General features: G+C 38.2%; 1 protein-coding gene across 2 annotated transcripts in view; it reads left to right on the top strand.

Annotated features, from left to right (window-relative positions):
- The window catches only part of CPQ (carboxypeptidase Q), a 660,399-nt gene that overhangs the window by 587,805 nt on the left and 57,130 nt on the right, over positions 1-15,464 (top strand). The window contains exon 8 of one of the 2 annotated variants that reach the window (XR_013994760.1): positions 13,933-14,009. The exons of the other annotated variant lie outside the window; for it this stretch is intronic. The gene's annotated coding sequence lies outside the window, so the exon portion shown is untranslated. The remainder of the gene's footprint in view (positions 1-13,932; positions 14,010-15,464) is intronic. 2 annotated transcript variants of the gene reach the window in all.

Raw genomic sequence — 15,464 nt, 5'->3', positions numbered from 1 at the left:
TTTTTAAAAAGAACCAAATGGAATTTCTGGAGATTAAAAACTCAATAGAAGAAATGAAGAATGAAATAACCAGCTTAGGTAGTAGAGTTGACCAGATGGAGGAAAGAATCAGTGACATCGAAGATAGAAACCTGGAAATTACACAGATGGAAGAACTAAGAGACTTGAGATTTAAAACAAATGAAAGAACTCTACAGTAACTTTCTGACTCTATCAGAAAGAGCAATATAAGAATAATGGACATACCAGAAGGAGAAGAAAGAGAGAAGGGAACAGAGAATATATTCAAACAAATTGTCGATGAGAACTTCCCAAACTTGTGGACAGAACTGGATCCTCGAATCCAAGAAGCAAATAGAACATCTAATTACCTCAATCCCAACAGGCCGCCTCCAAAACACATTGTATTGAAGCTGTCTAAAATTAACACCAAAGAAAGAATCCTCAAGGCAGCCAGGGAAAAGAAGATGGTAACCTACAAAGGAAAGCCCATTCAATCATCATGAGATTTTTCAGCAGAAACTCTACAAGCCAGGAGGGAGTAGAACCAAATATTCAAACTATTGAAAGAGAGAAATTATGAGCCAAGACTAATATATCCAGCAAAGATATCCTTTAGATATGAAGGAGGAATAAAGACCTTTCCAGGCATACAGAAGCAGAGGGAATTCTCTAATACATAACCTGCATTACAAGAAATACTAAAGAAGGCTATTCGATCACAATCAACAGGGACAATTAGTGGCAACATAAAAAGGGGGAGAGTAAAGGCCTAAACCGGAATATGGGAATGGAAAAGTAAGCGTGCAGAAGAAAATGGAATACTCTAAATATCAAACTTTCTTTTACATAAACTTAAGGGTAACCACTAAAAAAAATCCAGAACTGAAATATATACTGTAATAAAAGAAGAAACAGAGGGAAACATCATAGAATACCACCACACAGAAATAATAGACAACAACAAAAAGGCAAAGAAACAATGGACACACAGCCTTCCCAGAAAATTAAAGATAGAATGACAGGAAATCCTTATGCATTAATAAACACCCTAATGTAAATGGACTGAACTCACCAATAAAAAGGCACCGAGTAGCAGATTGGATCATAAAAGTAAACCCAACCATATGCTGTCTCTAAGAGACACATCTAAGCTACAAGGACAAGCATAGACTCAAAGTAAAAGGGTGGAAATTGACACTCCAAGCAAATGGTACCCAGAGAAAATCAGGTGTAGCCATAAAGATATAAGATAAAACAGACTTAAGATGAAACAGATAAAAAGAGACAAAGATGGACATTCCATAATGGTAAGGGAGACAATACAACAAGAAGACATAACAGTCCTCAATATTTATTTCCCCATCAGGGAGCACAAAATATACCAAGCAACTACTAACAGAACTAAATGGAGAAATTGACCAAAATAAATTATACTAGGGGACTTAAATACATCATTGACAGCTATGGATAGATCATTCAAAAGAAAATAAATAACGAAATAGCAGCCCTAAATGACACATTAGATGAAAAGGACATAATTGACATATATAGAGCCCTGCATCCTAAAACGTCAGACTATACATTCTTTCGACTGTACCTGGAACATTCTCAAGGATAAACTATATATTGGGACATAAAATCAGCCTTAGCAAATTTAAGAAATATTGAAATCATACCAAGCATATTCTCTGATCATAAGGCTTTGAAATTGGATATCAACTGCAAAAAGAAAGCAGGAAAAAACACAAATACATGGAGATTAAACAACATACTTTTAAAGAATGACTGGGTCAAAGAAGAAATTAGAGGAGAGATCAAAAGATACATAGAAACAAATGACAATGAAAATACATCCTACCAAAATTTGGGGGATGCAGCTAAAGCACTTTTCAGAGGAAAATTTATGTCATTACAGGCCTATCTCAAGAAACAAGAAAAATCCCAAATAAATAACTTCATGTTACGCCTTCAAGAACTAGAAAAAGAAGAACAAGTGAAACCCAAAGTCAACAGAAGAAAGGAAAGAACAAAAATCAGGGCAGAACTAAATGAAATAGTGAACAAAAAGACAACAGGAAAAATTAATGTGACAAAGAGCTGGTTCTTTGAAAAGAGTAACAAAATTGACAAACCCTTGGCTAGACTCACTGAGATAAGAAGAGAGAAACACTAATTAACAAAATCAGAAATGAAAAAGGGGAAGTTATCCCGGACACCACAGAAATACAAAGGATCATGCAAGAATACCATGAAGGGCTATATGCCACCAAATTCAATAACCTAGAAGAAATGGACAAGTTCTTAGAAACATATAACCTTCCAAGGCTGAACCATGAAGAACTGGAAAATCTAAACAGACCGATCACCAGTAACAAAATTGAATCAGTCATCCAAAACCTTCCCAAAAGCAAAACTCCAGGACCAGATGGCTTCACTAGTGAATTCTACGAAATTTCAAACAGGATCTAATACCCATCCTGCTCAAACTCATCCAAAAAATTGAAGAAGAGACAGTACTCCCTGACTCATTTTATGAGGCCAATATTAACCTGATACCAAAACCTGGTAAGGACAACACAAAAAAAGAAAACTACAGACCAATATCTCTGATGAATACTGATGCAAAATTCCTAAATAAAATTCTAGCAAATCGAATACAACAATGCATTAAAAAGATTATTCACCACGACCAAGTGGGGTTCATCTTCTGGGCACAAGGATGGTTCAACATTCGCAAATACACCAATGTGATACATCAGATAAACAACATAAAGGACAAAAATCATATGATTATATCAATTGATGCAGAAAAGGCATTTGACAAGATACAACATCCATTTTTGATTAAAACACTTAATAAAATAGGTATAAAAGGAAAATACCTTAACATAATAAAGGCCATACATGACAAGCCCTCAGCTAATCTCATAATTAATGGTGAAAAACTGAAGCCCCTTGCTCTACATTCAGGAACACGACAGGGATGTCCCCTATCACCACTGCTTTTCAACATAGTGTTGGAAGTCCTTGTAGGAGCAATCAGGCAAGAGAAAGAAATAAAAGGAATCCAAATTGGGAATGAAGAAGTTAAATTGTCACTCTTTGCAGATGACATGATGCTATATATAGAAAACCCTAAAGACTCCACCAAAAAGCTGTTAGAAACAATCAATGAATACAGTAAAGTTGCTGGCTACAAAATCAACGTACAAAAGTCCATTGCATTCCTATATACTAACAATGAACTCTCAGATAAAAGAAATACAAAAAACAATTTCCTTTGCAATTGCAGCAAAAAGAATAAAATACCTAGGAAGAAACTTAACCAAGGATATGAAGGACCTATATGCTGAAAACTATAAGATATTTTTGAAGGAAATTGAAGAAGACACAAAGAAATAGAAAGACATTCCATGCTCATAGATTGGAAGAATCAACATAGTTAAAATGGCCATATTACCCAAAGCAATATACAGATTTAATGCAATCCCTATCAAAATCCCAATGGCAGTTTTTAAAGAAATAGAACAAAAAATCTTCAGATTTGTTTGCAACCACAAAAGACCCCGAATAGCCAAAGCAATCTTAAGAAAAAAGAACAATACTGGAGGTATCGCACTCCCTGACTTTAGCTTGTACTACAGAGCTACAATAATCAAAACAGCATGGTATTGGCAGAAAAACTGACACGTAGATCAATGGAATAGAATTGAGAACCCAGAAATAAAACCACATAAATATGGACAGATAATTTTTGACAAACAAGCTAAACACAGACAATGGAGGAAAGACAGCCTCTTTAATAAATGGTGCTGGGAGAACTGGATAGCCCATGCAAAAGAATGAAACTGGACTGCTATCTGTCACCATGTACCAAAATTAATTCAAAATAGATCTAAGACTTAAGCATAAGACCTGACACATTAAACTGCATAGAAGAAAACATAGGTACTAAACTTATGGACCTTGGGTTCAAAGAGCGTTTTATGAATTTGACTCCAAAGGCATTGGAAGTAAAAGCTAAAATAAACAAATGGGACTATATGAAACTTAAAAGCTTCCGTACAGCAAAAGATACCATCAACAAAATAAAGAGGCAACCAACTGAATGGGAGAAGATTTTTGGAAACAGTGCCTCCCATCAGGGGCTAATGTTCAAAATATACAAGGAATTCGTGAAACTCAACAACAAAAAACAAACAACCCAATTGAAAAATGGACAGAGGACCTGAAGAGACGTCTCTCCAAAGAGGATATACAAATGGCAAATAGACATATGAAAAAATGCTCAACATCACTAATCATCAGAGAAATGCAAAGAAAAAACACAATGAGATATCACCTCACCTCAGTCAGAATGGCTATCATCAACAAGACAAATAGTTACAAGTGTTGGAGAGGCTGTGGAGAAAAAGGAACCCTCATACACTGTTGGTGGGAATGCAGACTGGTGCAGCCGTTATGGAAGGCAGTGTGGAGGTTCCTCAAGAAATTACGAATAGAATTACCATATGACCCAGCAATCTCTCTCCTGGGTGTCTACCCAAAACATCTGACAACATTTATCCATAAAGACACGTGTGCTCCAATGTATACTGCAGCTTTGTTTATGGTAGCCAAGACATGGAAACAACCAAAATGTCCTTCGATCGGTGAATGGATATAGAAGTTATGGCATATGTACACAATGGAATACTATTCCGTGATAAGAAAAGATGATATAGGAACATTTGTGACAACATGGATGGATCTTGAGAGTATAATGCTACGTTAAATGTCAGACAGAAAAAGCAGAGAACCCTATGATTTCACTGATATGTGGTATATAAACCCAAAACAACAAAAGAACAAGACAAACAAATGAGAAACAAAAACTCATAGACACAGACAATAGTTTAGTGGTTACCAGAGGGTAAGGTGGGGTCGGGGGTGGAAGATGAGGGTAAGGGGGATCAAATGTATGGTGATGGAAGGAGAACTGACCCTGTGTGGTGAACCCACAATGGGATTTATAGATGATATAATACAGAATTATACACCTGAAATCTAAGTAATTTTACTAACAAATGTCACCCCATAAATAAATTTAAAAAAAAAGAATATGAAGTCTTTTAAGGAAACCATTTACCTACTATCTTTTTGCCTTAAATCTTGTGATTGCCAGTACCAGATTCTCTGCCACCATAATGTATGAGGCTTCACCCACAAAGGTATGGAATGCCCTTGTTAAGTGCCTGCTTTTCCTTTAGGGGTATGTGAAAGCTTCCTTGCTCCTTTTTCTGTTTTCTTTCCTCCCCTCCCCCCCCAGAATGAGCATTCTGAGAACAAAACTCTCCTCTGATAACTTTCACAAAATACTATTTTGCTTGGCTCTCTCAGGATTAAGAATTGGACACATAGTTTTCCATTCATTTCTCAAGTGTCAAGAGAGAATTGAGTTTAAAGTCTCTAATTCCCTTGCAAGTTACACTGTCTATCTAGATGAATTAATATTCAACACAGGTTTGGGGAAATCTCAGATGATTTGCAGGTTTCAAATTGTTCAGGCGCATAATGAAATCTCAGGCTGAGGAAATCGCTAAACAGTTCATGAACATGAGCTTTTTTCCCAGATGTCTATACATCTTGGATCAATTCATTCATCTGCCTTCTTTGCCTCATCTATACTGGACAACCAAGAGCTACTTGAGAAAATCACATCTACACTAACTTGGTGCCACTGCAAATTTATGACTTCCAACCATAGCTAGAACCTCAGTGATGCCTCATACTCCTGCTACATGTCTTCAGTCAGTTATTCTGCCAAACTGTCATCACTGATCCATTCTCCTAGTCTCCATTTCCTCCCTAACCCAGCAAAGGGCAGTCCATTATCCATACATTCCCACTTGTTCTTTTGTATACAATAGGATTTGCATCCCTTTTCTTATCCAAGACTCTGTTTTGGATCTTTTACACTTCTACCCCTCAGGCACTTCAAACTGATGATTATTTCTGTCCTATAGCTTCAATTTTCTCTCTTCTCCAATGTTTTCCCTTCAGAATATAAAATATTCTCAAGTCTTTTCCATTTTTTTTTAAATATAAACACCTTCACACAACTCCATGGCCCTCCAGCTCTTTCTTTTTCTTCTCCTTCCTTCTCCTCCTCCTCTTCTTCTTCTCTTCCTCCTCCTACTCCTTTTCCTCTTCCTCCTTCTCTCCCTCCTCTTCCTCCTCTTCGTCCCACTCCTGCATCCACTCTTGTCTCTTCCCATTTTTCACACGGCAGTCTGAATTTCACCTGAAGCAATCCACTAAGACTACACTTCCAAGGACTCAATCGTTCTCCTTTAGGCCAAATTGAATGGGCCTATTCTAGTCCTTTCCTTACTTGATTTTTCTGAAACATTGGCACAGTTGACCACCACCCCCATCTTGAAACTCTTTACTTCCTTAGCTTTTGTGCACTTCTCTTCCCTGGTTTTGCACCTCCCTTTTCCCCATTCTTTTTCAGGTTCCTCTCCTTATACTGGTCTCTTAAGAGTTAGTATGTGCTACAGTCTCATTTTTGGACTCTTATTCATTTCACTGCTTCTAGAAGATAACTACAGATTCCTAAATCTAATCCCCACGTGTTGAAATCCATGTGGCCAACATTACTACTGTACTTGGATGCCCTATAGGTACTTAAACTGGACATGCCTGAATTTCTATTTCATTCTCTCTTCAACCCATCTGTGGGAACAGCAAATTATCATTCTGGTCATTTAAAGCTGAAAGCTTTGCATTAACTTAGACCTCTCTTCCTCATTCAGCCTTCTCCATTCAATCAAGCCCAAAGATATGCCAATTCTACCTTCTAAATGAAGACTCTCTATTCATTATGTTGTTGCTTTAGTTAAGGCACTCAAAATTTCTCATTACTACGTTGTTTCTAGTTACCTTTCTGAAATGTAGCTTCCCATTTCTTTCTAGGCAAATTCTTGAGCAGCATATAAGGTACTTTATACCTGACACCTGCCAAACTCTCCAACCTGGTCTGTTAACCAGTTTTCTACATGAATCTTCACTCTGCTCATAACATCCCACTAGAAGTTCCTTTAAAACATCAAATTCCCCTTTTTCTATGTTTTCCTTATGCTTCTTCCATTCTAATCCTCCTACTTATCTTTTAAGGCTCATCTGTTACCTAATAACATCTTCAAACACTTACTAAAGAAGTGTTAGCAATCATTATTATTTCTGTTTTTGTTATTATGCCTCTTTTAGTGTGTATCTCTCCTCTGCCGTCTCATAGTAAACCTACAGCATAGCATCGATCATACTATTACATACATATAGTAATTGGCTCCTTGTTTTTATCATCACCTAGTTCTGAACTTCAACCATTTTACTTTAATCACTTACATTACTTGCTTGGACCCCAAAGCTGTTTGGGTTTGTTATCCCCGTTTAAAATACAGTGGTACCTCGGTTTTCGAAGCTTTCCGTTGACTAACATTTCAGTTTACGAACGCTGTAAATTTTATGGATCTGTGGTATCATTAGATAGTAAATTTCATGCTAAATTTGCAGTTTTGGGGGTGATTTTAATGGTCTGGAATGGATTAATCCATTTTGCATTACTTTCTATGAGGAAACCAAGCCTCGTTTTCAAACATTTCAGAATTGAAATGGTTTTATGGAACGAATTATGTTCGAAAACCAAGGTACCACTGTAACAAAGATTATCAACAATTTTCTAATGAAACTGTATTATGGTGGTCTTGGTAATGGTGGTAATTACATTTATTGAGTTCTTACTATATGCTAGGCAATTTCTAAATGTTTTACATATATAATCTTATTATAAATCTCATGTAATGGGTGAGAAAACCAAAAATAAGAGAGGTAAATACCTTAGCCAAGTCATGCAGCTTATAAGTAGTGGAGTCCAGATCTGACCACATGCAGTAGTAGTCCAGAGCACAGAAAGGACAGGGAAAATGTTTTCCATACCCTGATACTAATCTTAGTGCATCCTATAACTCTAAGAGAGAGAGAGAGAGAGAGAGAGAGAGAGAGAGAGAGAGAGAGAGAGAGAGCCCAGAAAGGCAATTCAAAATATTTATCATACACCTACTTTGTGATTGAATTGGGTTTTTGAATAAAATACAGTTCTTCCCTAAAGTTTACCACCTAAAAAGGGAAATAAGATAGGAACATACCTCAATAATTAGGCAAAATATTATAAATAGCACTAGTAGAACTTACAAGAGCTATTGAATTTGAAAAGAAAGAAAGTTAAGGGCCAGCCCGGTGGCTCAGGTGGTGGATGGCCAGCGTGAGCGGCCGGCAGCCAGCCAGAGCTGCCATGAGTTTCTGTGAGCAGTTGACCGGCAACTGACTGCCTCAGCCAGGGGGAGCAAAAGGCTCATAATACCAGCATGGGCCAGGGAGCTGTGTCCTACACAACTAGACTGAGAAACAGTGGCTTGAACCAGAGGGGTCGGGGGTGGGGGAGAGGCAGAAGGTGGGGGGGGGAAGAAAGAAAGAAAGTTAAATCTGGTTGAGACTCCAGCAGTAGCCAGCTGTCTGGACAGAACCATTCCTGTGATGGTGTTACACTGCTGGGAGAGTAATGTCATGTCTTCTTCCTCCAGTTGCCTCCATCACTGTTCTGGTGGTGTCTGGCACTGGTGACGGCAGAACTGTGCTTCCTTGAGAGTGTGCTAAGCGTTCGCTTTAGCTGCTTCTAGTCTGGAAGCAGACACACAGTAAAGAAAAAATCTGGTCTAAAAAAACTCAAAAAGTCTTTTTGGAGGAGGTTTCATTTGATATGTGCCTGAGTAATTGAGCCTAATGGGTGAAGATGGCCACGGGATGAAGAGTGGATGGGATTTAAAGGGTAGTTGTAGGGAATACAACAACAACCTTTTATTACCTTGCTGTATGGCAAAAATATAAAAGAGGCAGAATAGAGGATTGTACTCACTCATACCTCAGAATTCCTTGATTGCTGCCAGGCAGGCATGATGGAAGTTCACCATAGGCTTCCCCCCTAAAACTCAGTAATTCCTTTATTAGTTAGTGCCTTTTATCTGTACCTACTTCGCTGGGCAGAGTTGAGGGTTTTTTTTGAATGGTAGCTTAATATCCCAGGAGAGAATTGAGTTATCCTGAGGCCTCATATTTGAACAGCGTGGTTCTAGACTGGAGAAAGTTCCATCGACTTATGTTGCTCCTGCCCAGAAAGCAGCTCAGTAAGCTTGGCTCTTCTACACTGTGGATTTGTCAAGAGACTGCAAGTACTTTTATTCAATGAGTTTGTTTTTTTTTTTTAGTAAAGAACTATTTTTTGGATGCACTTTCTTAGGGAAAATAACTAATGATCATAAGCAACATGAAGTTTGTGAGGGCCAATTCTGACATGACTACTCGATGAATATGTCAACCTTAGACTCTCTTCTTTTAATTTATGAGTACACAAAGAATCATTTTGAAATGCTTGGCTTACTATTTATTTGATCACTTGCCTATGGAAAATGCTTTGTAAATTGTTTTATGTACATATTCAGTGTACAGATTCCGTGTACATGTGTAGAAATATATTCTCATATACATGATTGTAACACCCATTTTTTAGCCCTACTCTCTGTCAGGAATGAGAGGACTCAAGGTTCCAATGACTGACAATGGCCTCTGTATTAGTCAAAGTAAGTAATGCTGGCATAAAACAACCCCCTCTCGGTGGAGTAACAAACATGTAGTTCTCACTCATATCATCATCCAGTGGGGATCACAGTTTGGGAAGAGATGTTGTGCACCATACAGTTATTCAGGTACCCAGACTCCTTCCTTCTACTGGCCTTGCTGTGTCCTAAGGCCTCAGACCCTTGAAGTCTTCTGCTGAAATCTCTGCATCTTGTCAAACAGACAAAGAGGGAGAGAGGAAAGGAGATAGAGGGAGGGAAGAAGGGAAGGGGGTGCAGATTGAGAGAGAGAAATGGGAACATGAGAGATTACAAGAGAGTTTTTTGAAGCCAGACCTGGACATAACAAACCTGACCTCTGCCAAAATCCCATTGGCCATAACAAGTTACATCTAGGTACAAGGAAGTTATGAAATATAGCCTTCCTGTGTATCTAGAGGGAAAAGAAATGGATGGTAAAAAAGAAATGATTTGGTAAACACATAGCAATGTCTGTATCATAGCCTTTATCTTCTTCATTATGCCAATTATTCTGAGTATTTTGAAAGTTTCAAAGCTCCCCTAACCCCACTCCTATCTCTCAGATATCAATGGAGTTTCGTAATAGGTTGGTGGAGAGAGCTGGGAATACACAAATAATACAGTCTTCCCAACATTGCACTACCCACTTTTTCCTTGATCATGGCTTTCTGCAGCTGCTTCCTATTTAGTTCAGTTAAAAAGCGTAATTGAGGACCTACCATGAGCCAATCACTATCCTACATCCTGGGGAATTAAGAACAAACAAGACAGTCTCTACTCTCAAAATGCTCAGTCTAGTGGGGCGCCAGCCCTACTGTATTATGTCCTAACATCAACTCTAAAAGGCTTTCTCCAATGTATTTCTCCTTCTCAAACTTCTTGTAGGTTCTTCAGAAAGAAGGCATATTGCTCTCTCCACACCAGCTCTAGACAACAGCTCTCTTACAGAAGCCCGACTTGTTCCTCCAGGGACACTCTGTGTCTACAAAAACTTTCTACAAACATCCCTAGAATTAATTTTGAGAAATAAGTCTATTTAGCATAACTCAGTGTCATACCCCTGCTGATTACTAAGATTCTCTAGATTGTGTCCTAAGACATGACACAAATTCACTGTGTTCCCTGATCCAAGGTGAGCTCTCATACTATGTGAGTGACCGAGCTGTCCTAGGTATTGCATCACGTGCCTCTAGAGGACATTGGATCTTAGGTAGCTAGAAGAATTGGAGATAGTTCCAAGTTCCCCTTCATGTGTCTTCCCATAAGGAAAAGAGGGTATTTATGCAAAGCAGGTCTCAGAAACAGCTACTGTTATGCCATGATTTCTCAAGGGAGACATACATGTGAATTAAATTATATAAAAAGTCTGTGTGTGTGTGTGTGTGTGTGTGTGTGTGTACAAAATTCAGGGAGAAATTTTGTGGGGAAAACTGCCTTAGGCCTATTTAATTTAAGTTTAATTTAACACAGCAACCAAGTATTTTTTAACATTCAAGATGCCAAATTTCCCAAAATGAATTCTTTGGAAGAAGTCCTAAACTCCCTCTCTGATCACTTCCTATCTAACTTGCGAGGGAAGGGTGTTTTGTTTGAGTGGGTTCAACTCCACTGTTGTTCATTTTGGTTATAGTAAAACGTCTTAAAATGTGTTTTTCTGAGCAAGTGGTTTCTCCCCTTAGTGCTAAATTCTCACCATTCCTGAAGTATTGTAAGAGCAACTTTAGTTGTCCTCAAGGAAAACAACAAAGGAAGGAAAAACATGTTAAAGAGCACAATAATTCAAAACCTCTTAAATTGTTCCCAAGTGTGATAAGACTTTCTGGTCCTATCTCTGAGAAATCAATATTTTGGATCTTGTTTTAGCATGCACAGGAAATCAGTCTCCTGTAGTTCCTCCTTATAATTCCTTTACATGTTCCCTCCTAGAGAACTCCTAAAGTATCTTACTCAATAGTAATGTAGATTCCCAGAGTTAGAAAATTATGGGTGAATGGAGTAAGCTGGTATATCAAGTAAGTTTACTTGCCTTGTCCCGTGGCATTAGCTAGCTATACTGAACCAGCAGGACAACCTCTTTATTAATTTAGTGATAAAGTATACAGCCGTGAAATTACACTGCTCCTTCATAAACAGAAAATATACCAGCACAGTTACTATTGTAAAGGAGCTTAAAATCCAGATGTGGACACTTGCAGCAGGAGCCCCAGCTGTAATGTAAACTCCACAAGAGACAGCTGTATCCACTGCTGTATCCCCAGTGCCTGAATAGGTCTTGGCATATGATAGACCCTCAAGAATTATTTGTTGAATGAATGGAGATCAAACAGCATAAAGGAATTTATCATCAGGTACTAAAAATGTAAGATTGGAAGGCGTTCAGCAACAATAGTGAACATGGATGAAGATGGTAGAGTAAAGCAGAGCCATGAAGAGTTACAGACTTTAGAGAAGTGGAGGAGAGAGAAGTGGGCAGACCAGACAGGGAAAAGAGAGACAGAATAGAGGAGGGAATTGCCATGGCGCAGTGAGGAAATGGGCTTCACTCAAGTCAGAGGAGTCACATGGGGATGTAATAGAAACCAGGCAGATCAGCATGGGAGTATGGACTTAGGCATAACATCTGGGTTTGTGTCCTAGCTCTACCACTTATTCATGACCTATTTTAGCCTCATTTAGTATCTATATGGGAATAACACCATAGGACATTTATTAAATAGAAATCAAGAAGATATGAGTGATGAAAAAGTTGTAAACTTTAGCTGCTTAGAAGATGGTATTATTATTGCTATTATTGATGAAAACAATGTTCTGGGTGGCCTTTTGCTTCTACTGGTTTTCTCAGAGGGAAAATGGTTCATAGAATGACCCTAGGATGTATGTCTGGGAAGAAATAGTTAAAAAATGAAATCTAATGATTTCAAAACAGGATAAGCGAGAAAATTCTTTTAAGATTCCTAAGTAAGTGTTATAAGTGATATTGAAGTTAAATTTGTGTAATTAATTTAATTTTCTACGAATTGAATACACATTAATTTCACAAAGTTATTATGTGTAAAGATTCATTCATTCACTGAGTCAGTTAAATGAGCCACATTTGTATTGTTTAAGAATGTTAGACAAAGCTTTATTGTTTTTAATGATTCTCGGCCAGTATAATATTTCTTATCTTCAGAGAACTTGACAAACATTGATTTAAACTTCTTTTCAAATATATTCTCAAATTAAAGTTATTATTTCTAAGTATGCCTAGGAGCAAAAAGTAAGATTTGCTGGGTATCAGTTAAAGAAACTATTGAAGAAGCTGAAGTGAAAACTGCATATTCATGGAGTAGAGATAGTTTCAGCGATGATGGCATTGTCTTAAGACAAATGTAGACAGTATGTTCTGCTCATAGTTGATCAGACTGTATAGATGGTTTCAGCAAATGAACAGAACTCCTACCAACTTCCCTATTCTGAGCCCAAAACAGATATTACAAATCAATCACACATTCATTTAGCTAGTCATTCTCTTTGCCATATAGAGTTCTAGAAGCCAGTACCAGTAGGTCAGAGTTGGCATAGGCAAAATAAAATCTGCCTACTATCCTAAAGGATGTCTCTACAAAGTTCAAACAAAGAAAACCCTTTGTCACTGTTTATGGCCTGCAATGTGTAAGTGCATATAATTCAAATACATAGATACAGGACTTATATGAAAGTAACGTCTCAATCCCCCTTCCCATGTATTGCTTTCTTCATTTATTTGGCCCTTCGTTATTGATTCATTTGACTGGTGGGTGAAATCTCTCTCTCTCTCTCTCTCACCTTACATTGGGTGCTAATGGGAGAGAACAAGATATATCAGATCTACTTCCTGCTCTGGACAAGTACACAGTATGGTATCGTGAGGGAGGTAAGATCTAGCTATATGAACCAGTCAAATCCTGCTGCTTTTAAAAATGAATGTGATCATTTGAGCTTTCTATTTGTTTTAAAAATGAAAACGCACACAAACTGAAAAACAAAGTTAAAAGGAATCGTTTATTCCTGATATCAAGATAGCTCCTGGGGGAATTTCTTGTTGGCTTAATTGTAATACTACAAGCTATTAGGTGGGTGCAAAAGTTATTGCAGTTTAAAAAGTTAAAAATAATTGCAAAACCACAATTACTTTTCACCAACCTAATAGAAGGTAAGAAGACTTTAGAAACCAAAACACCTAATTACTAAATTACTCCCATCCAACCCGCAGTACTGTTTGGATGAAGCCGCCCTTTCCCAGAAACATAGAGGGGAACTGGAGAAGAGGCTCTGTGACAGGAAAATCAGGTGAGGACCAGAGTGATTTGAGTTCAGCAGGGATGAATTCACAGTTCTACTCTGTAACCCGGTGGCTGGCTGGGTTACCTTGGGAAAATTACACGCTTGCCTTAGGTTGTATTCCCCCCAAAACATTCTCTGAAACAAGGATTTAAGGCAGGGAGTTTATTTGAAAGGTGATCCCAGGAAGCACTGATAGGGAGTGAGGAAATGAGTCAGAGAATGGAAGGAGGCTAAGAAGCACTATATAATTGAGCAGGTTACTGCTGTGGGCCACTGGGTGACCTCTGGAATCTGGAAGACAGTGTAGAACACACCTCAGGTACCCAACCTGAGGAGAGAAAGCTTTCATCATTGGCCAACGGCTGATCCCATGGACATTATTTCCAGCATTTCCAGCCTGCTCTGCTCTCTGGGAGAGTGCAGTAGGATGCCCATGTCTAGTGAGGAAGTTGAGTGCCATGGGGCTGGCTGTGAGTGGGGCACTGACAGCATCTGCTGGTATGACCTCTCTGAACTTCAGTCCCTCTGAAAACCAAGGACAATAGTATTCATTTTACAGGGACTTTGTGAAAATTAGTGATCACATATTAAAGCACCTAGTAAAAAACAAATAATAACTGGCTTGATAACTGGTAGCTCTTAAAGAATGATATCAAAGATTTCCCTTTAGTTTCTGCTTATGAAATTCGTTTATACTTGGGAAGGTCACTTGACATTTCTGAGCCCCCATTTTTTTAACTCTAAAATCAGTGATGAGGGCAAACCAAACCATCTCATTGCATATTGCATATTCCCAGGACTAATAATCTGATTGTTCATAGTCTGGTTTCCCATGTCCTTTGGCACTAGAAATCCCTCTGGTCTCTATGCTGGTGACTGTGAACTTACTTGGGCTGATATGATCATGTGTGTCTCCTAGGTTATTTTTGATAAATCATGGTAGCTCCTGAAGAAGTTTGGAGGTAAGGGTTTTCTACTTACCTGACAACTACATTATTAACTTATAATGAACAAAAATCTTAAGCCAGTACTGTCACATATAAAGCATTCTTTCAGTAGACATGTTATTAGCAAGAAGACACACACATGCCATTCATGTGACCTGTTCTATCAACTTAATCACGTTCCAGCTCCTTATTTTTAAGTGCTGTAACCCCCATCTTGCACAAAACATTCACTGAATGTCATCATAAAGATTCCAGGGGCAGCATTTCATCACCTTTGTGGCTAGCATCAGTGATCCAGGATCATCCAGTGATCCTGTCTGGGCATGGGAGTACTTAGGGATTTAGCCTAGCTTTAGCATCATGAATGAGGCTAACGGCCATAGGCCTAATTGGATTCCTATGCCCTTGTGGAACAAACATGAGGAGTATCTCTGAACTATTTCTGCTAATCCACATATAAATATAAGGAATACCTCCAATTTCACTAATGAGAGCCCATTTCTAACATTCATCA

This window comes from Rhinolophus hipposideros (genome assembly GCF_964194185.1).
Source record: "Rhinolophus hipposideros genome assembly, chromosome: 13".
NCBI classification, from domain to species: Eukaryota; Metazoa; Chordata; class Mammalia; order Chiroptera; family Rhinolophidae; genus Rhinolophus; species Rhinolophus hipposideros.
The sequence above is the reverse complement of the archived record's forward strand: the minus strand, read 5'-3'. Positions and strand labels throughout refer to the sequence as shown.